The sequence below is a fragment of the Eriocheir sinensis genome, chromosome 62 (assembly GCF_024679095.1).
Source record: "Eriocheir sinensis breed Jianghai 21 chromosome 62, ASM2467909v1, whole genome shotgun sequence".
In the NCBI taxonomy this organism is placed as follows: Eukaryota; Metazoa; Arthropoda; class Malacostraca; order Decapoda; family Varunidae; genus Eriocheir; species Eriocheir sinensis.
Window position 1 is genome coordinate 10,123,982 of NC_066570.1, and position 23,569 is coordinate 10,147,550.

The following is a 23,569-nucleotide window of genomic DNA, read 5'->3' on the forward strand; positions in this document are numbered from 1 at the left end:
GATACTGAGGAGCAGATGAAAGCACCTTGATAATGAGGAGCAGATGAAAACACCTTGATATTGAGGAGCAGATGAAAACAGTCGTTATTGAGGAGCAGATGAAACCACCACGTTATTGAGGAGCAGATGATAGCACCTCGATATTGATGAGCAGATGAAAGCATATCATTTTTGAGGAGCAGATGATAGTGTTGGTGGTAGCGAGTGTTCTAAGTGCTAATCGGTTCACGGATAGAGAAAGTCATATCCGCCAGGGTTACTTTATTGGACAAAACTTACACAGCTCATCACGACAAGGACAACACATAGGATAGGTGTTTGTTTGTGTATGCGTTTGTGTGAATGTTGTTTGTGTAGGTTAACATTTAAGTGTTGGTGTATGTGTGGAACAATGTGTAACGGTGGACAACAAGAGAACGTGGACGGACAGTCAAAGGTAAACGAATACAAGGAAAGTTAACGATGAAGACGCGACAAGACAGACTGGCAGACACAGTGACGATGGACATTACATGAAAACACTGAGAATCTTAGTCTCTCTTTGCAGCACCCCATTTTCTTGTCACTGAGGGGAAGGAACACGGAATTTGAGCGGTGACTGCTACAATAGCACCTCGATATTAATGAGCAGATGAAAGCACATCGATATTGAGGAGCAGATAGAAGCACCTCGATATTCAGGAGCAGGTGAAAGCACATCGAGATTGGGGAGTAGGTGAAAGAACCAAGATATTGAGGAGCAGATGAAAGCACCTTGATATTGAGGAGCAGATGAAAGCACCTCGATATTGAGGAGCATTTGAAAGCACATCGATATTGAGGAGGAGGTGAAAGCACATCGATATTGAGGAGCATTTGAAAGCAATTCGATATTGAGGAGCAGATAAAAGCACCTTGATATAGAGGAGCAGATTAAAGCACCTCGATATTCAGGAGCAGATGAAAGCACCTTTATACTGAGGAGCAGATGAAAGCAACTTAATATTGAGTTCAGAAGAAAGCATTTCGATATCGAGGAGCAGATGAAAGAACATAGATATTGAGGAGCAGATGAAACCACCTTGATATTGAGGAGCAGATGAAAGCACCTTGATATTGAGGAGCAGATGAAAATAGCTCAATATTGAGGAGCAGATGAAAGGACCTCTTTATTGAGGATCAGATGATATCACCTCGATATTGAGGAGCAGATGAAAGCAGAGCGATATTGGGGAGCAGATGATAACACCTCGATATTAATGAGCAAATGAAAGCACATCGATACTGAGGAGCAGATGAAAGCACATCGATATTGAGGTGCAGATGGAAGCACCTCGATATTGAGGAGCAGGTGAAAGCACACTGATATTGGGAAGCGGGTGAAAGCACCTTGATATTGAGGAAGCACCTCGATATTGAGGAGCAGATGAAAGCACCTTGATACTGAGGAGAAGATAAAAGCACCTTAATATAGAGGAGCAGATGAAAGCACCTTGATGTTGAGGAGCAGATGAAAGCACCTCGATATTGAGGAGCTGATGAAAGCACCTCGATGTTGAGGAGCAGATGAAAGCACCTAGTTATTGAGGAGCAGATGAAAGCACCTCGATATTGAGGAGCAGATGAAAGCACCTAGATATTGAGGAGCAGATGAAAGCACCTCGATATTAATGAGCATATGAAAGCACATCAATATTGAGGAGCAAGTGAAAGCACCTTGTTATTGAGGAGCAGATGAAAGCACCCTGATATTGAGGAGTACTTGAAAGCACATCGATATTGACGAGCAGACGAAAGCAGCTTGATATTGAGAAGCAGATGAAAGCACCTCGATATTGAGGAGCAGGTGAAAGAACTTCGATTTTGAGGAGCAGATGAAAGCACCTTGATATGGAGAAGCAGATGAAAGCAGCTCGATATTGAGGAGCTGGTGAAAGCACATCGATATTGAGGAGCCGATGATAGCACCTCGATTTTGAGGAGCAGATGAAACCACCTCAATATTGAGGAGCTGATGAAAGCACTTTGATATTGAGGTGCAGATGAAAGCACACCGATATTGAGGAGCAGATGAAAGCACCTTGATATTGAGGAGCAGATAAAAGCACCTTGATATTGAGGAGCAAGTGAAAGCACCTCGATATTGAGGAGCAGATGATAGGACCTCGATATTGATGAGCAGATGAAAGCACATCGGTATTGGGGAGCAGATGATAGCACCTCGATATTGATGAGCAGATGATAGTACCTCGATATTGATGAGCAGATGAAGGCACATCGGTATTGGTGAGCAGATGATAGAACCTTGATATTGAGGAGCAGATGATAGCACCTTGATATTGAGGAGCAAGTGAAAACACCTCGATATAGTGGAGCAGATGAAAGCACATCGATATTGAGGAGCAGATGATAGGACCTCGATATTGATGAGCAGATGAAAGCACATCGGTATTGGGGAGCAGATGATATCACCTCGATATTGAGGAGCAGATGATAGCACCTCGATATTGATGAGCAGATGAAAGCAAATCGGTATTGGTGAGCAGATGATAGCACCTTGATATTGAGGAGCAGATGATAGCACCTCGATATTGATGAGCAGATGAAAGCACATCGGTATTGGGGAGCAGATGAAAGCACATCGATATTGAGGAGCAGATGATAGGACCTCGATATTGATGAGCAGATGAAAGCACATCGGTATTGGGGAGCAGATGATAGCACCTCGATATTGAGGAGCAGATGAAAGCACATCAATATTGAGGATCAGATGAAAGCACATCGATATTGAGGAGCAGATTAAAGCACCTCGATATTGAGGAGCAGGTGAATGCACATCGATATTGAGGAGCAGATGAAAGCACATCGGTACTGAGGAACAGATGATAGCACGTTGATACGGAGGAGCAGATGAAAGCAACTTGATATTGAGGAGCAGTAAAAAGAACCTCGTTACAGAGGAGCAGATGTAAGCACATATATATTGAGGAGCAGATAAAAGCACCTTGATAATGAAGAGCAGATGAAAGCACCTCGTTATTAAGGAGCAGATGATAGCACCTCGATATTGATGAGCAGATGAAAGCACATCGATATTGGGGAGCAGATGATACCACCTCCATATTAAAGAGCAGATGAAAGAACATCGATGTTGAGGAGCAGATGAAAGCACATCGATATTGAGGAGCAGATGAAAGCACCTTTATATTAAGGAGCAGATGAAAGCAGCTCGATAATGAGGAGCATTTGAAAGCACATCGATATTGAGGAGCAGATGAAAGCACCTTGATATAGAGGAGCAGATGTAAGCACCTTGATATTGAGGAGCAGATGAAACCACCTTGATATTGAGGAGCAAATGAAATTACCTTGATATAGAGGAGCAGATGAAAGCACCTCAATATTGAGGAGCAGATGAAAGCACCTTGATATTGAGGAGCAGATGAAACCACCTGCATCTCCCTCTTCCCTTCCACTCCTCCAACCGCTTCTCTTCTCTCCTCCCCTCTCCCCTCTCCTCACCCGCCATCTCCCCACTCCACACCCACCATACTTCCCTTCCCTTCTGCCGCCGCTGACTCTCATTCATCACCCCTCTCTCCCCTTTCCTCCACCTCTTCCCTCCCTTCCGTCTCTTCCTGCTCTTCCTCGCATTCTCTCTCCTTGTCCTCCCCCACATCACCTCCCCCCTCCTCTGCTACCACTACCTCCCCCGCCTCCTCCTCCTCCTCCCCGCATCCTCCTCTCCCTCCTCCCCTGCCTCCCCACCACCTCCGCCACCACCTCAGCCACCTCCTCCTCCCCCTCCCCTTCGACATCCCTTCCTCTCTCTCCTTCTTCCACTCATCGTCCTCCTCCTCCTCCTCCTCCTCCTCCTCCTCCTCCTCCTCCTCCTCCTCCTCCCCTCCTCCTCCTCCCTCCTCCTCCTCCCTCCCCTGCCCCCTCCTCTCCTCCTCCTCCTAGCTTCCTTCCGTCTACTGACAAAGTTAATAAGAAGAAAGTACTGGTGGTTGGGGACTCTCAAGTCAGGTTCATTGACAGGTACATTTGTTCAAGGGATAAGGAAAATAGGCTTCGAGTGTGCTTTCCCGGGGCAGGCATCCAGCACGTATCTGACAGAATGGAGGAAATTTTAGCAGGAGGGACACAGCCAATCGTCTTCTGCAGTTACGGTGGTACTGACATCGGTACGGTGGGTAGCGAAGAGATATTGCGGCGCTTCAGGGAATCGTTTGCTAACGTGAGGGCCTTCGGGGGGGTGCCGGCTGTTTGTGGGGTTTTGCCGAGGAGGGGGTTGGGAGAGGGAGGGCTTTCCAGAGCCTTAGCAGTAAACAGCAGGCTGGCGGCCCACTGTAAGCGAACTGGTTGGCTTGTCCTTGACAATTGGGACCTCTTCTACAATAAAGGCACCTTGTATGCCAAGGATGGCGTGCACCTGTCACTCCAGGGGTGGAGGTTCTCGCAGACTCCCTCGAGCGATCACTTAGCACCCTACAGGATTTTTAGAGTAGGCGAGGGGAGGGCCTGTCAGTGCATCGCAGACTGGGACTAGGGGCGCAGGAGAAATCGAAAGGATATAAGAAAGGATGGGCTAACGGCTTATTACACAACAGTAGGAGTCTCAGGAACAAGATAGATCTACTGAGGGGAAAGCATGTGTCGAAATTCGACATTTTAGCTATCACGGAAACATGGGTAGATACTGCCAACAAAAACTTCATGTCTGAGTATGAAATAGATGGTTACCAGATGTTTCACAAAGATAGAAAGGGAAGAAGGGGAGGGGGGGTGGCACTTTATGTTAAAGACACACTTAAATGTTCCGCTAACAACTCTATTCAAACAAATGGCGACTCAGAATCAGTTTGGGTGGACGTCCACAAAGGGAAGGACAAACTAATTCTAGGGGTTCTTTACAGGCCACCCAACCTCAGCAGGCAGGACACTGATATATTACTACAAGAGGTAGGCAGGGCGAGCAGGAGCAAAAATGTCTGCATAATGGGGATTTTAACTATAGGAATATAGATTGGGAAGGCGTGGTGGGTGATCTAGAGTCTGAGGATTTTCTGAAAGTAATAAAAGATAATTTTCTCAAGCAGACAGTAACAGAGACCACCTTGGGTAAAAACATTCTGGACTTGGTCTTAACTAACACCGAGTATATGATCAGCGAGCTAGATGTTGGGGGAGAATTAGGTGGCAGTGATCACAAGGAAATTAGGTTTAAATTAGACTGGGCGGTGACCCATGAACTCAACCCGGTGTTGGTGCCCGACTTTAGAAGAGCTGATTATGAGGGGCTCAGAAAACACCTTGAGGAGGTAAATTGGGAAACCTTAGGGCTGGATGAGGGCCAGATCTCAGGGCTGGAGCCGGAAAGACAGGGGAACCATGTAGAAATGACCTACAATAATTTAGTTAGAGAAATTGCAGAGGGTCAGAGACAGCATATCCCTTACCAAGCACGTAGGAAGGAAAATAACGACCCCAAATGGATGACCCGCAGACTCAAGCATGAAATAGGCTTGAAGAGAGGAATTTATAGGAAAATAAAGAACGGAGAGATCCACCTCAGGGGTAGGTATGTTGAGCTAGCCAGGTCGGTGAAGAAGAACACACGCCTTGCAAAAAGAAATTATGAGATTAGGGTAGCCAACGAGGCCAAGAGCGATCCCAAGGGCTTCTTCAAATTGTACAGGACGAAAACAAGGGACAGAATTGGACCGTTGAAAACAAACACAGGCGAGCTCGTTGAGAATGGAGAAGATATGAGCCAAATGATGAATGACTATTTCCTCTCAGTTTTCACGCAGGAAAATCTAACAACCATTCCGGAGAGAGTTCAGATATATGAGGGTGACGAGAACGACAAGTTGAGGGATGTGATCATCACTAGGCAAGTAGTCCAGGATGAGATTGGTAGGTTGAAGAAAAACAAATCGCCGGGCCCAGACGAAGTATTCCCAAGGGTTCTGAAAGAGTGCAAGGAAGTCCTTAGTGGCCCCCTTGCCGATATCTTTAAAATGTCGGTAAATTCTGGGTATGTGCCCAATCAATGGAAAGTAGCTAATGTGACGCCGATTTTCAAAAAGGGAGACAAGTCAGCCACCTCAAACTATCGCCCAATTAGCTTAACATCAGTTGTGGGAAAGATGTTAGAGTCGATTATAGCCAGGAGCATTCGGGACCATCTAGAAAAGCATAATTTAATTCATGACTCACAACATGGGTTCACAAAGGGTAGGTCTTGCCTTACTAACCTGTTGTCCTTCTACACTAAAGTAATCGAGGCGGTTGACAGAGATGAAAACTATGACATATTATATCTAGATTTTAGTAAAGCGTTCGACAAAGTCCCTCATCACCGGCTATTACTAAAATTACAGGCTCACGGCGTAGATGGGAAAGTTTTGAGCTGGATCAGGGCGTGACTTAGTGGTAGGAAGCAGAGAGTGCAAATCAATGGTAGGAAATCTGAATGGGGCAGTGTTACGAGTGGAGTCCCACAGGGGTCGGTGCTGGGTCCTCTGCTTTTTATTATTTACATCAATGACTTGGACACAGGAATCAGTAGCGATGTCAGTAAGTTCGCAGATGATACCAAGATCGGTAGAGTAATCCAATCAGACAGCGACGCTACCGTTCTCCAGGATGAGCTTGACAGACTATACGATTGGGCGAGGAAGTGGCAGATGGAATTCAATGTCGGGAAGTGTAGCATTTTGAGTGTAGGTAGGAATAACCCCTTACACAATTACTCCTTAAATGACACTCCTCTAAGCAGGTCTGGGCGGGAGAGAGACTTAGGAGTCCTAGTGAGCGCTGACCTCCGTCCTAGGGCTCAATGCATTCAGGCTAAAAATCGGGCAAACAGAGTACTAGGTTTCATCTCAAGGAGCGTGAGCAATAGGAGCGCTGAAGTCATCCTCAAACTTTACTTAGCACTAGTTCGACCTCATCTCGATTATGCAGTTCAGTTCTGGTCCCCCTATTATAGAATGGATATCAAGATGTTAGAATCTGTACAGAGGAGGATGACGAAGATGATTCAGGGGGTGAGGAACTTGCCTTATGAAGACAGGCTAAAGCAGTTAAATCTACACTCTCTAGAAAGGCGAAGGGTGCGAGGAGACTTGATCGAAGTTTATAAATGGATGAAGGGATTTAATAAAGGGGATGTCAATAAAATTTTGAGAGTGAAAGAGCCAGGTAGGACACGTGGCAATGGTTTTAAGTTAGACAAGTTCAGAATCAACAAAGACATAGGCAAGAATTGGTTCACTAATAGAGTGGTGGACGAATGGAACAGGCTTGGGAGCCATGTTGTGGGTGCCAATACCATAGATACATTCATGAAGAGGTTAGATAAAGCCATGGATGGTGAGGTAAGGTGGGGTTGAGTGTACAGGAGCTGCCTTGTATAGGCCAACCGGCCTCTTGCAGACTCCTTACGTTCTTATGTTCTTATGTTCTTATGATATTGAGGAGCAGATGAAAACACCTCGGTACCGAGGAGCAGGTGAAAGAACATAGATATTGAGGAGCAGATGAAAGCACTTTTATATTGAGGAGCAGATGAAAGCACCTTGATATTAATGAGCAGACTAAAGCACATCGATATTGAGAAGCAGATGAAACCCTCTCGATTTTGAGAAGCAGATGAAAGCACACTGATATTGATGAGGAGATAAAAGCACCTTGATATTGAGGAGCAGATGAAACCAACTCGATATTGAGGAGCAGATGATAGCACATTAATATTGAGAAGATACAAGCACATTGATATTGAGGAGCAGAGGAAAGCACCTTGATATTGAGGAGCAGATGATAGCTCCTCGATATTGATGAGCAGATGAAAGCACATCGGTATTGGGGAGCAGATAATAGCACCTCGATAATTATGAGCAGATGAAAGCACATCGATATTGAGGAGCAGATTAAAGCACCTCGATATTGAGGAGCAGGTGAAAGCACATCGATATTGAGGAGCAGATGATAGCACATTGATACTGAGGAGCAGATAAAAGCAACTTGATATTGAGGAATAGTAGAACGCACCTAGATACTGAGGAGCAGATGAAAGCACCTTGATAATGAGGAGCAGATGAAAGCACCTTGATATTGAGGAGCAGATGAAAACAGTCTTTATTGAGGAGCAGATGAAAGCACCTCGTTATTGAGGAGCAGATGATAGCACCTCGATATTGATGAGCAAATGAAAGCATATCGTTTTTGAGGAGCAGATGATAGCACCTCGATATTAATGAGCAGATGAAAGCACATCGATATTGAGGAGCAGATAGAAGCACCTCGATATTCAGGAGCAGGTGAAAGCACATCGAGATTGGGGAGCAGGTGAAAGAACCAAGATATTGAGGAGCAGATAAAAGCACCTTGATACTGAGGAGCAGATGAAAGCAACTCGATATTGAGGAGCATTTGAAAGCACATCGATAATGAGGAGCAGGTGAAAGCACATCGATATTGAGGAGCATTTGAAAGCAATTCGATATTGAGGAGCAGATGAAAGCTCCTAGATATTGAGGAGCAGATGAAAGCAATTATATTGAGGAAAAGATGAAAGCACCTTGATATAGAGGAGCAGATGAAAGCAATTATATTGAGGAGAAGATGAAAGCACCTTGATATAGAGGAGCAGATTAAAGCACCTCGATATTCAGGAGCAGATGAAAGCACCTTTATACTGAGGAGCAGATGAAAGCAACTTAATATTGAGTTCAGCAGAAAGCATTTCGATACCGAGGAGCAGATGAAAGAACATAGATATTGAGGAGCAGATGAAACCAACTTGATATTGAGGAGCAGATGAAAGCACCTTGATGTTCAGGAGCAGATGAAAATAGCTCAATATTGAGGAGCAGATGAAAGGACCTCGTTTTTGAGGATCAGATGATATCACCTCGATATTGATGAGCAGATGAAAGCACATCGATATTGGGGAGCAGATGATAACACCTCGATATTAATGAGCAGATGAAAGCACATCAATACTGAGGAGCAGATGAAAGCACATCGATATTGAGGTGCAGATGGAAGCACCTCGATATTGAGGAGGAGGTGAAAGCACACTGATATTGGGAAGCGGGAGAAAGCACCTTGATATTGAGGAAGCACCTCGATATTGAGGAGCAGATGAAAGCACCTTGATACTGAGGAGCAGATGAAAGCATCTTGATATAGAGGAGCTGATGAAAGCACCTCGATATTGAGGAGCAGATGAAAGCACCTCGATATTGAGGAGCAGATGAAAGCACCTAGTTATTGAGGAGCAGATGAAAGCACCTAGATATTGAGGAGCAGATGAAAGCACCTCGATATTAATGAGCATATGAAAGCACATCGATATTGAGGAGCAAGTGAAAGCACCTTGATATTGAGGAGCAAGTGAAAGCACCTTGTTATTGAGGAGCAGATGAGAGCGCCCTGATATTCAGGAGTACTTGAAAGCACATCGATATTGACGAGCAGACGAAAGCACATCGGTATTGAGGAGCAGATGAAAGCAGCTTGATATTGAGAAGCAGATGAAAGCACCTCGATATTGAGGAGCAGGTGAAAGCACATCGATATTGAGGAGCAGATGAAAGCACCTTGATATTGAGAAGCAGATGAAAGCAGCTCGATATTGAGGAGCTGGTGAAAGCACATCGATATTGATGAACAGATGAAAGCACCTTGATATTGAGGAGCAGATGAAAGCACCTCGATATTGAGGAGCAGATGAAAGCAACTTGATATTGAGGAGCAGATGAAAGCATCTTGATATAGAGGAGCAGATGAAAGCACCTTGATATTGAGGAGCAGATGAAAGCACCTCGTTATTGAGAAGCAGATAAAAGCACCTCGTTATTGAGGAGCAGATGAAAGCACCTCGATATTGAGGAGCAGATGGAAGCACCTCGATATTGAGAAGGAGATAAAAGCACCTCGATATTGAGGAGCAGATGAAAGCACCTCGATATTGAGGAGAATATGAAAGCACATCGATATTGAGGAGCAGATGAAAGCACATCGATATTGAGAAGCAGATGAAAGCACCTCGTTATTGAGGAGCAGATGAAAGCACCTCGACATTGAGAAGCAGATGAAAGCACCTCGATACTGAGGAGCAGATGAAAGCACCTCGATATTGAGGAGCAGATGAAAGCACCTCAATATTGAGGAGCAGATGAAAGCCACTCGATATTGAGGAGCAGATGAAAACACCTCGTTATTGAGGAGCAGATGAAAGCACTTCGATATTGAGGAGCAGATGAAAACACCTCGTTATTGAGAAGCAGATGAGACACCTCGATATTGAGGAGCTGATGAAAGCACCTCGATATTGAGTAGCAGGTGAAAGCACTTCGATATTGAGGAGCAGATGAAAGCACCTCGATATTGATGATCAATTGAAAGCACCTCGTTATTGAGGAGCAGATGAAAGCACCTCGATATTGAGGAGCAGATGAAAGCACTTCGATATTGAGGAGCAGATAAAAGCACCTCGATATTGAAGAGCAGATGAAAGCACCACGATATTCAGTTTGCTCCCGACGCAGCGAAATGACGGTCGATTCTATATTTGAAGGAGTTGACGGTATTGGAATTTACTTATTCTTAGGGAAGATATTTCCAGTGGGGGATGACTCGGATCGAAAAGAAACTCCTTCCAATGTCTATTTCATCGACTCGACTGAATGGGTAGACCGTTATTTATAGATCTTGAGTTGGTTTGCAGTTCAAAGAATTGGAGTAGTCGACGCTATTGAACTTTTTCAGGTACTTGAAAACTTGAATCATATTCTCTCGTAGACTTCTTTTTTCCAGTGTAAAGAGATTGAGTCGTTTGAGTCGTTCCTCGTACGGTTAGGCCCTTAAGGTTGTAATTATCTTCGTGGCGCGTCGTTGAATCCTTTCCAGTAAAACAATGTCCTTTCTGTAATTAGGAGACCAGAACTGTACTGCATACTCGAGGTGCGGTCTTACCTTGGAATTATACAAGGATAGCATCACGTCTGGCGCCTTGCACTCGAACTTTCTCGCTGTGATTCTGAACATAGTGTTTGGTTTGTTATATGCTTTCTTTTTACAGTGATTCACGTGTTTCTGGTCATTCCTGATAGTGACTCCAAGATCCTTTTCCTCCTGCATCGCCTGCAGAGGTTTCCCATTCAAGATGTATTTGTAGTTATTATTTCTGGACCCAATGTGGATGATTTTGCACTTGTCAACATTAGAGGACATTTGCCATTTTTCCGACCATTCGATAATTTAATTGAGGTCTTTCTGTATGATTTCGCAGTCGGTCTTTGTAAGGGCCTTTCCACTCACCTTGGTGTCATCAACAAATTTCGATATTGTGGATTTCAGTTGTGATTCGAGGTCATTGATATATATATATATATATATATATATATATATATATATATATATATATATATATACACATATATATATATATATATATATATATATAGATATATATATATATATATATATATATATATATATATATATATATATATATATATATATATATATATACGTGGAGGTATTAAGGGTGGAGAGGCCCACAGCCCCGAGCGCGCTGTACTGGTGAGTGAAGGCAGTTTTCGTGGCCTCAGCTGTCAAATCGGCCGCCATATTGTTCAAGCCGTGAGGTACGAATACGAGGGTGTAGCGCGCCTAACATGGTGGCCGCTTGCCCTTAGAGTACCGCATCCATGGAGTACCGTAATGTTTTTATTTTATCTTCTTACTGTTTTCCAGCACTTTAACATGCAGGCGGATGAAATTAAAATAATTTCGTAATTTATTAGTGTAAATATACTGTAACAGGTAAGAAACTACTGTACATGATATCCAAGAAGCGCGGTAATGTATTCATGATAACAAAGAAATGCGGTGAGGACAATTCATCATCAAGATGTGCGGTCTCCTTTACAAATACAAGTTAGAAAATTGTAATCGGCAAGCATGTACTGCCAGTCTGCGTGGTCTGGCCGGCCGCTCATGGAGGTACATCCGTTTGGCCACTCCTCTCCGGCTTGAACAACATGGCCGACTGACAGTTTAGTGGCTTCAAACCGTGAGACTCCATGCCCCCTCTGTATATATATATATATATATATATATATATATATATATATATATATATATATATATATATATATATATATATATATATATATATATATATATATATATATATATATATATATATATATATATATATATATATATATATATATATATATATATATATATATATATATATATATATATATATATATATATATATATATATATATATATATATATATATATATATATATATATATATATATATATATATATATATATATATATATACGGGTATATATATATATATATATATATATATATATATATATATATATATATATATATATATATATATATATATATATATATATATATGTTTATATATATATATATATATATATATATATATATATATATATATATATATATATATATATATATATATATATATATATATATATATATACATGATAAAGAAAATGTGTTCCCTCACTGACCCTTGAGGCACTCCACTAGTGACTGGAAGCCAATCGGAAGGCTATCCGTTGAGTAGTACTCGTTTTTTTTATTCTGGTAGGCCGATTTCTTATCCACGCGATCAGCTTGGCTCCAATGCCCGCCGAGTGGAGTTTCTTAAGGAGTCGCTCGTGCGGTACCTTGTCGAAGGCTTTTTGAAAGTCCAGGTATATAACATCACTGGGGATGTGGGCATCCCAGTTCTTATATATACCTTGGAAGAAGTCTAATAAATTCGTTAGGCAGGAGCGCTTGTTTCTGAAGCCTTACTGGGTGTCGGAGATTGCATTATTGTCTTCTAGAAGCTTAACAAGTTTGTTTCTAATGATCTTTTCGAGTATTTCTCCTGCCACTGATGTCAAACTTATGGGCCTGTAGTTTAATGCAACGCTTTTTTCTCCTTTTTTGAAGATCGGTGTTACGTTCGCCATCTTCTAGTCTTCTGGGACCTTATTCAGTTGAACTGAACATATTAGTGAGTGGTTGACTTATTTGTTGTTTAAGCTCTTTTAATAACCGCGGGGACAAACTGTCAGGCCCCGCTGACTTGTTCGTGTCGAGTTTGTCCAAATACTTTTTCACTTCTCCGCGGGTCAGGGCCCTCAGCAATGGTTTCGATGTCCTCGACTGTGAATACGGATGCTAAGTTAGTGTTGAGGGTTCTGGCCTTCTGTTTACTGTTCCGAGTTACTGATCCAGTCTCGTCTGTCAGGGGATCAGTATTGGATATATGTTTTTCGATCTGATGTATGTGAATAATTTTTTGGAGTTGGTCTTGATGTCGCGCTATTTGTTTATCATAGTTGCGTTTACTACCTTCTAATAAGGGTGCGACAAGCTTTTAGGCTGGTGTGGTACTGTGTGCGGGCTTCGGCAGTGTCATTCTCTTTCATTAGATTATAATTTTTTTTTTAAAGTTTGCCGCCCTTTTTAATTCTCTGGACATTCACGGTGGATCTACGGCATCATTTACTCGCCTGGGTTTCGTAGGCACTGTAGCCTTCTCTACTCCCAAAAGCTTATCTTTGAAGTCGTTCCACACGTTGTCGATTGTATTGTCGGTGATGTTAAGCTGGTCCCAGGTCGCAGGAGGAAGCAGCTCACGGGCTAGGTTGAAATTTGATTTTTTGTAGTCTGGTATCACTGACAGATTGTCTACGAGTTTGTGACATATGTTGACATTAAAACAGATTTAGTGGTGATCGCAACCATGAATTTTCTCACCATTTTCACAGTCGCGAATGAGGTCGGGGTCGCTTACTAATACCAAGGGTAGGCGGTGGCCGAACTGGTAGCGTACTGGACCCACATTCGCCGCGTGATGGACGACGCGGGTTCGAATCCTCACGCTACCACTCGGATTTTTCAGTCACCGCCGAGTGGCTTAAAACTACCCACATGCTGTCCTGAAGACCACCCATCAACCCGGACTCTAGAGGAAGCCGTCCAAGCGAATCAAGAACGAGTTCCGGGGGGCAGCATGAGCCAATGCAAGATGGCGCCACTATAAACACTCGCCTGCGCCAGAACGGGCTGGGCCGACCATCAGGCCCCACCTGGAAGAAGCCTTGGGCCGACCATCAGGCCCCACCGGGAAGATGCCTACCGGCGCAATAGGCAACAACGTAAAAAAAAAAAAAAAAAAAAAATCCGGCAGATTGTTTTCTCTTGTCGGTTGAGTTACAACTTGAGTGAGGAACGAATCCTCCACCATTTCTATAAGTCTGTTATTACTTCTCAAAGAGGAGGAGAAAGAGGAGGAAGAAAAAGACGAAGAAAAATAATAATAATAATAATAAGAAGAAGAAGAAGAAGAAAAAGAGAAGAACAAGAAGAAGCAGAAAATTCATAAAAAGAGCTCTACCGCCTCCTCCTCCTTATGCTTGTTTCCATGTTTCCATGTTTCCTGTTTGATTAGTGAGTGTTCATGAACTTCTGTAATGAATAAGCTCAACACCAGGGAGAGGAGGAAGAGGAGGAGGAGAAATTGAAAGAAGAAACAAGAGAGAGAGAGAGAGAGAGAGAGAGAGAGAGAGAGAGAGAGAGAGAGAGAGAGAGAGAGAGAGAGAGAGAGAGAGAGAGAGAGAGAGAGAGAGAGAGAGAGAGAGAGAGAGAGAGAGAGAGGAATGACCTCTGTACCTGGATGTGTCTGTAATTGGAAGACTCATCATTAAAAGCTCTGCTTTCTAATGAGGATAATCGAGCTAATGAAGATACACGTACGGTACATATGTTCGATTACTGTTGCTTCTTTTCTTTAGCGTTCTGTCCTCCTTTCATTGTTTATATTGCCTGCAGACGATTCATTCCTTATGTTTACAAGCTACGAAGATGGAAAATAAGGAAACGGAAGGGAAATAAAAATAAAAGGATGAATAGCGAGATGAAAAAGCCAAAACAAGAAGATGAGGAAGAACTTAACAGAAAAAAACGAAAAAAAACAATGAAAAAAAGAAAATTTGCTTTGGAAGATAAGGAGGAGGAGAAGGAGGAAAACGAGGAGACAAAGAAGAAAATTGAGGAAGAACAAGAAAATAAGAAAAAAAAACCAGTGTTGTGGAGAGTATTGCTGTGTTGAAGTCGAGCTTAAACACCGCGGCACAGCACACACAGTCTTGCCTTCTCTACAGCCGCAGCACAGACACGCCGCCCCTTTGCCCAGGCCGCTGACACTCCCGACGCAGCAGCGGCTAAATACCAAGCGACACCCTCCTTGCATTGAAATGGCCAGCGCTCTCCCCCACCTCCTCCTCCTCCTTCTCCTTCTACTTGCCCTCCTTCTCTTCCTCCACCACCTCCTCTTCCTCCTTGCCCTGCTTGCCACCCTCCTCCTCCTCCTCCTCCTCTTCCTCCTCCTCTTCAACCCTGCCCTTTGAACTCACTCTACCTCCTCTTCATTGCTCTCTTTGCACGCTCCCTTCTCACGCTACCATTTTCCATCTCGTTTCTTTCTTTCTTCTCCCATTTCTCCATCTCCTACTATTCCTCCTCCATATCCTCCTCCTCCTCCTTCTTCTCTTTCTCCTCCTCCAGCCCTCTAGTAAACTCTGACCCTCTCTCTCTTCCCCTCGCTTCCGCACACTCCACCACAGATTATAACTATTCGTCTCTTCATCTTGACAAGGCATTATCTCCTTTTTCACCTGCATTTCCTTCGCTTCCTCTTCTTCTCAATGTCTGTGTGTGTGTGTGTGTGTGTGTGTGTGTGTGTGTGTGTGTGTGTGTGTGTGTGGTGTGCGTGCAGGCGGGCGAGGGCAGGCCGGGGGGCACATGGCATTGTTGGGCATTCAGTTGCGTTCTCGGCGTGTCGTGGCGAGACCCTCCTCCCGTTACTCATCCCTGCCTGTTGTTGGTCTGTTTCACTTTTCCTTGGGGGACATTATGAGTTCATTGTTTCTCATCGTGTGTCTAACGGGGCTTCTTTCTCCTTTTTTATAACATTTCTATATAAGTTGTTGTTTCTGTCTTGGATAGTTAGGTTACGTGGGGTTAGGTTTACAGGAGTCGCCTTGTTTAAGCCTACTGGCCTCTTGCAGACTCTTAATTTATGTACTTATAATTTTTTGGCGCATGACGTAACTTACTCATGCATAATATATCCTATCGTTAGTGTCTAGTATCCTGTGGTCAACTCAACTCCGTCATGATACTCCTGCCGGCCTTTATTTTCTCCATAATGGGTTTTTTTTTCTATTCGTCCTCCACTGTTGTGTACCATCATATAAGACCGCCAGAACACTAATTAAAGAACATTTCTTTGGACGTATCTTTCTCTGTCACATAGAAGTATTCCTTTGTTATTCACTTAATCATGTTTACACTTACATGTGAATTTGTTACTTTTTTTGCCCTTGAGTTGTTTCCTCTAGTGTAAAAAAAATGCAATAAACTCGTTTTTCATCGGCAATTCGATTCTTCTGTCTCAGCACATGGTTATTAAAGTTTCAAAACTGGACGTCTTTACATCTTACTGTACATCGCAATGGTGCTGAAGCTATATTTTTGCATATTAGTGATGAGTTTTTCTTGGGTAAATAGTTTTCATTCCGTGTATGACATAAAATTCCGCATGTTGTCTCCAGTGCTGTACTATTACTGGCGCTGCCTCTCATAAGTCTGGCGGCCAGAGTTTGTGAGATACCCTTCAGTAGGCGGAACAAAGGGCGGTTGTCAGGTAAGCAAACACGCATCAGCCGGGCCATGCTCCGGAGTTTAGGCATGACAGAGGTAAATATACTAAGAATATCGTGACATTGACAGTGCAGCTTACAGCTCCATTAACTCCAGTTTATGTAAAAATCCCAAATTAGAACTGAAAGTTACATTAGAGTGTAAAGTTATGCCATAAATAATGCCAATGAGTGTAATTGTCGACGTGGGTGCGTGTTTTTCCGGTAATTTTATATGCTACGACGTTGATGAATGCATCCCAGTGTGTTACGGAATGACCAGTATGTGTTCTCTGCCGCATTCAGGTCAGGCCGGACATGCTTGAGCACCAGGCATTCCACCGACGTGCCTGAGGCGTGTGTTGACAAGGAGCGGCGGCGGCCACGGGTCAGGGCGGCGGGATACAGGGCGGCCGTGGCCTTGGACTTGATGGGCGCCGTGTGGCCGTCTCAATGATGTAATTTTAGGGCAGGGTGGCTATGGAGATGCCTTGGCGTTTCTCTTGCCAGTCCGTCTGGAAAACAATTTCAGCTTAGGCATTTATGTAGAATTTGATTGTTCCAAAAACAGTTTCTGTGAAGAGAGCTAGAACGTTTTAGTTTTATGCCAAAACATTGTTATTCTTAAGCATTGTTATACACCACTCAATTTAAAGTACTATATGTGTGTGTGTGTGTGTGTGTGTGTGTGTGTGTGTGTGTGTGTGTGTGTGTGTGTGTGGACGTGTGAGGGTGTGTGTGTATGTGTGTGTGTAATAATAATAATAATAATAATAATAATAATAATAATAATAATAATAATAATAATAAACGGTTTATTAAATGATAGCAGCTGTAAAGCTGAAAATATACACGTTACAAATACACTTTTGAAATATAAAAGAAAAAAAAAAGCGAAAATGTACAATATGAAAGGGATATGGGGGTCTGGGGTGGTAGGGGGGAGGTGAGGTGGTGGAATGCAGTGCGCTGGTGCGGTAGGAGGAGGAGGAGGTGTGTGTGTAATAATAATAATAATAATAATAAACGGTTTATTAAGTGATTGCAGCTGTAAAGCTGAAAATATACATGTTAAAAATACAATATTGAAATAAAATAGAAAAAAAAGAACAATGTGAAAGGGGTATAGGGGGTCTGGGGTGGTGGGGGGGAGGTGAGGTGGTGGAATGCAGTGCGTTAGTGCTGAAGGAGGCGGTGTGGTATTCCGGGTGACGGGTCAGGTGTTTAAGCCCCAGGTCAACCCCAGGTCAAAAAAGGGTCAGGTCGCAGTTGATGGCAGGGGTGCAGGTAGAAGCGGTGTCGGCCGTCGCTCAGCTTAGTGATGACCTGCTAATCTCTCCAGCCGGTGAGACAAGATAGGAAGAGGTGGACCGAGAAGCGGTAGGCGTGGGAACATCAAAACGTCTGCACTGCCCCATGCCACTTGCCCCAACCATGACTCCACCTGAGTGACGGGCCTCAACACTGCACTGCACCTGAACCGAATTCTCCCAGCAGCATGATGGTCGGGCTGGTGTACCTGGGGGCACCTGGGGGCCGGCGTCGGCTGGATGGTTAGGCGGCGTCGACGTCACACTGGCCATTACTACTCTTCATTGTCTTCACGGCACCACAAACGCACTGCACTCACTTTCTCTCACCATGATTAAGCTTGATGTCACAAAAGTTTCTTACAGTGTTGGGTTATTGATGAAAAGGAGAGGAGATGGAGGGGAAGGGGAGAGGCCAACAGGCTGGCCCCAGGCTGCTCCTTACGGAGCGCCGTGACCCATGTCTGACCTCGGTCAGGTCTGGGCCACAAGTGTGTGTGTGTGTGTGTGTGTGTGTGTGTGTGTGTGTGTGTGTGTGTGTGTGTGTGTGTGTGTGTGTTTAACTTACTCACGGTCTGATCACGTGATGGACTCTTGAAGACCAATCGATACCCTCCCAGAGAGCTTTGATCTCATTTATAGTAACTGACCTTTGAGTATACGTGGGACCTCGCCTACCAGTCCCTTCATCTATCATCAGCAATTATGAGCTAATTACTCGTCGTCCAGCCCCGGCGTAGAGATACCACCGCCTGTGTCCATGACCGACTGCGCCCCCGACAGGCCTACTGGAAACAATTTGTCCAGGTATTTGGTGGTCACAGCGGGGCGCCTCAGCGGTGAGATATTATGGGCCTCGCCGCCCCTCCCTGGCACCCCAGCACATGTATGGGGCAGGTGACGCGCCGCCCCTGCCGCAGGAGTCCAGAATCTTCCTGACCAATTTGAAAGCCTCCCGACAATGCCAGGAGCTGTGTGCTTCCCGCCATTTGGTGTTTAGTTGTCTGTACGTAGAAGTGACGATCTGATGCGTATAGTCTGTCGCTACGCAGTGCTGGGGCGTCGTGTGCGTTCAGTGGAGTCTTGCAGTGGGATATGTTTACCAATTTGTACGCACCAGACCAATTAGCTCTCATAAGAAAAGACACCACTGGAAAGTTGAAAATTTTAATGAAGTATAATAATGAAATAATATTAAAACGAAATATGTAAACTTTATCAGGACTATATCAATGTTCCTATGGATTGGTTAAAATCACAACAGTAACATCGGTTTCCGATATGACCTACGTGGAAGGAGGCGGACGATAATAAAGCGTATAGGTGGACAGCTGCCTCCACACCAAGGCTCCGTGGTTTGCGAGGCCCTTTTTTTCTGCCCAGGCGAAGCGATGATGGCTTGAAATAATGAACCGACGAGGTACTTCTGAGGATGGCTGTTCAGACAGCCCAGCAGACCAGCCAATTAATGTTCAAACGATGTGCAAGACGCTGACGCAGTAACTGAATAAATGTTTTATTCATCAGTTGTTGAACTTCATTTAGTAGAAAAAAATATTGAAAAAGGAGAAGTTTGATTAATGGAAGTTGTAGCTTCAGGCAGCGGAGGGCGTCCGTACCCCTGGCTTCCTAGAGGTGTGCCTACCTGGAAATGTACGGAAAACATTTTACCTGAGCATGCCTTTCCTGAAGCCCTAGCGTGGCATAACAAGGACTAGATTTCTTGGATAACAGTGGTTTCATTTTTTTTTTTTTTTTTACGCGATCGCTACAGCTTCTCGACCATCACTCTCACTTCACCACCTTCCACCGATCCATCCATCCCTCCACCAACAACCTCCACCCTACGTTTATTTACATCTTCCACTATCAGTCTCTCCCTTCCTCCATCCCTTCACCAACGTCTAATCGTCCACAGCATCCACTTCCTCCCACTAATAACTTCCACCCATCGTCCACCCAAAGCTCCACCCTCCCTCCGACACCAACTCTCGCCCTGCCCCGCCGACCCCTCCCAGCCCCCCCCCCCCTCCCCCTCCCCCCGAACCGCCCCGCCCCCAACGCCAGGCCATCCCGGGACGGAGAACAAACAAACGAGGCGCCCTGTGACTAGGATTGCCCAAAATAGGAGAAAAGAAATTCATTACAAATTCATGGAGGATCACGAGGAATGGGTTTTGTGGTAGTACATGATGATAGGATGCTCTCTCTCTCTCTCTCTCTCTCTCTCTCTCTCTCTCTCTCTCTCTCTCTCTCTCTCTCTCTCTCTCTCTCTCTCTCTCTCTCTCTCTCTCTCTCTCTCTCTCTCTCTCTCGACAGTAAGTTACTAAGTTAAAGATACACTGATACTTTTATTCATTTAGTCTTAAGATGCACTGACGAGCTGACAATCTCCTATCCCTGCGGTGCGCGGCTCACGTCACACCCGGGAGGCTGAAGACAACACCCAGCAAGAGTATTTACACTTCTCGTACATATCATTATGCTCTGAAGTTGATTTTCACCGCCGCGAGTGCACGTATTCCGGGATTAATTCACACATCTCGGTACAGATCAGGCATAAATGGCTACATAGAAGTACGGTATATTTGGGGACATCCGGTGTAGCTGAGCGTGGCCTCGGTATACATATCCGTCGCATTGGTCCTTGAGCCTGTAGTGGTTACGAACCCATCACCGCGGGACACGAGCCAGCGTGACATCCGAGGTATCTCAGTTTGGCTTCCCCAGGTTTCCCCAGGTGCCCATTGATCAACCATCCCGAAAGGTGGAATGAACAGCTGGGTGAGTTGCACGCCGACCGGCCACGGCAGGATTCGAAACTTGATAATTCCTGTATCCCTTTTCCTGCATCTTAATCTTACCTGGAACTGTAAGTTATTTTGTTACTTTTTTGCAGTCGTTGGGCTTTAAAGTCAAGATTCTGGCTATGCCGCAGGTTTAAATTCACCTTACTTTTCTTCGTAAACTCGATAGCAAATCACTTAAAAATAGTCATTTTAATAGGAAAACACTTTACAACACTGCCAAAAGTATGTCATTACTGGTGTCAAAAATATCAAGTGGCATAAACTACTGTTAAAGAAACGCGGAATGTAGATATCAGTTTCAAGGTTGGACAGGAAGTGTTTACAATCACTGGCGGTGAGCTGCCCTGCACGGCGACGAGTGACATCACGCGTACGAATTGGCTCACTGAAAATATCAAGGCTAGTTAGGAGGGACGCTGTTCAGTGAGCTAACAAGTGTGTCACACGAGGCACGTTCTGTGAGTATTCGGCTGGAATTACTTAAAACTACGTGAGAAATGAACTAGAAGGATTGTAAAGAGTGAGGGCTGACGCAGCGCATCCAAGGCGTCGCCCTACCACTCTGCTATACTTGATGGCGGCCATTTATTTATGGAAATAGTAATTGAGGTAATACAGTGTTTTCAGAAGCATTGTGATGACATTAATGTTAGGGAACAAAAGTATTGTAGGAACTCGGCCCCAGAAAGCAATACAAAACAGTGAAAACACGAGTATACCGCCGCTAGCAGACAGCTGAGGTGGCGCGTTTACACTTGACCGACTCCTCTGTTATTCTAATCGTGGCGGAGATTCCCTCCTCCCTCGGCGATACACGCAGGGATGGCGCAACACCCCCGGCAATCAAAGAACTTCACGGCCGCTAAGTATAGGCCAAACTTCCCTGGTCATTAAGTCCAACCCTCCACTCGCCGGCAGCCTCGGGGCGGTCATCTGTCCGGCATCCTAATACCCATGATTGGGCACCGCAGCCTCTCCATGCGACCCCAGTGACCCTGGGCCACCCCGGGCCCTGGAGAGGAAAGACTGGCACACGTAGCTTTGTAGACCTTTAAAGCTGAGATATTTTTTTAAAGAAAACAATAGTATTTACTATTTTTCTCGAGAAGCAGCACAAATAGTATGCAGTGTAGTCCATCCCTTACTTTTGAACAGGCTAAAGAATGAAACCGACTTAGTTATGCAACGTGCGTGTATGATGTATCCCTCAATCTTCGCCATAATGGTGAGTTGCTACGTGCTCGACGTCGATATTCCGAAACAGGCAATGTGGAGGTTGGGATGATGGTAGCAATGCGCCAGACGATGACGAGTAATGTCAGTGTCTGCATACTCGTTTTTGTCAAGGGTGTATCGGGACGCAAGGCTGGTCTGGGGAAGTACATGGTAGCCCACACATGGTTTGAAAAGGTTCGGACAATGACATAGTGCGTAGAGTCGTGTGGCGTAAGTTCGTGTGTGGTGGCGCTTCACATCATGATGCATTGCAGGTCGTCCCTACACTAACGTATACTTAATCTGCCTCCCCCTCACCCCATCTTTCCTTTCCCCCAGGACGGTGTCGTCAGCGGGGGTCCTGGCGCCCACCTGCTGTGCTCGCGGGTGCCCGGCCTCACGCCCGCCAGAGCCGCATCTGTACGCGGGCGCCTGACGCCATGGTGGCCATCAGTGAAGGTGCGAGGGCGGGCCTGCGAGAGTGCCAGCGGCAGTTCCAGCATCATCGGTGGAACTGTTCCCTGGCGTCTACCAGCAGCAGCGCGTTCGGCCACATCGTTCTTGTGGGTCAGTTAATAATGGCTGGCGAGGTTTCATCCATGCTTTTCTAAACTTCACATTTCAGACATTGATTGATATTATGCAGCTTGTATGGCACTTACTAACACAAAGATGGAAGCGAGCACCGTGACAGTAACACCCTCGTTCTCACTCGTCAGGATGTTACTTGTACTTCTGTCGCTCAGGATCATATGTAATAATCATAATATAAGAGTAAGACGATATAGTCATTCATGTTTCTGGGCTTCTAAAACTCCAGATGAACCTCTTAAAGTAGCCCGAGCTGCACGTACTGCATTGCATCCCTGACCATTAAGCTGTCGTGGAGGGGAAGGTATATGTAACCTTTCTCCGCACTTGAGCATGGGATTAACCCTTGCGACATACCAGCAAGCCATCCCGCTCCCAGAGGCTCTCAGCGACCGTGTCCCCATTATTCTCCCGCCGCCGGGCAAGGGTGAGCACACAGCGCCCCAAGGGTTGCTTCGTCCCTCAACACGTGCGCACCGTTCCTTTTCACGTCTCTTTCACTGCTCCTGCCTGAGCCCCTGTTCCCCCTACTTATCTCCTTCTTTGCCCTCAGCTCTATTTGTTTACGTAATAGCATGTAATCCTCGTTTTGTACCGATTGTCATTTTTGTTCTCTAAAACCCAATTCAAAGGTCCATTAGCCTGTTAAGATCCCCCCAGGACATGGTCAGCTTGCCATATTTCTTCACCGAACAACACTCTTCTCGTAAACCTTCCTACAAGATGAGCAGGATTCTTATGAGTGTTTACCAACTACGTGTCCGTGTTCATGTAACTTTCAACTTGCTCAAAACTCCTCTCGAAGATGATCTGCAGACCGATTTACTGCGTGACATGTTCACTATTCAGGGACTGGCCTGCACCCCCTCGTTGTGAAAGCGTTGTGGAC

General features: G+C 44.8%; 1 pseudogene; it reads left to right on the forward strand.

Moving 5' to 3' along the window:
• LOC126986568 (protein Wnt-7b-like) overlaps window positions 1-23,569 on the forward strand; it is a 46,015-nt pseudogene that overhangs the window by 16,738 nt on the left and 5,708 nt on the right.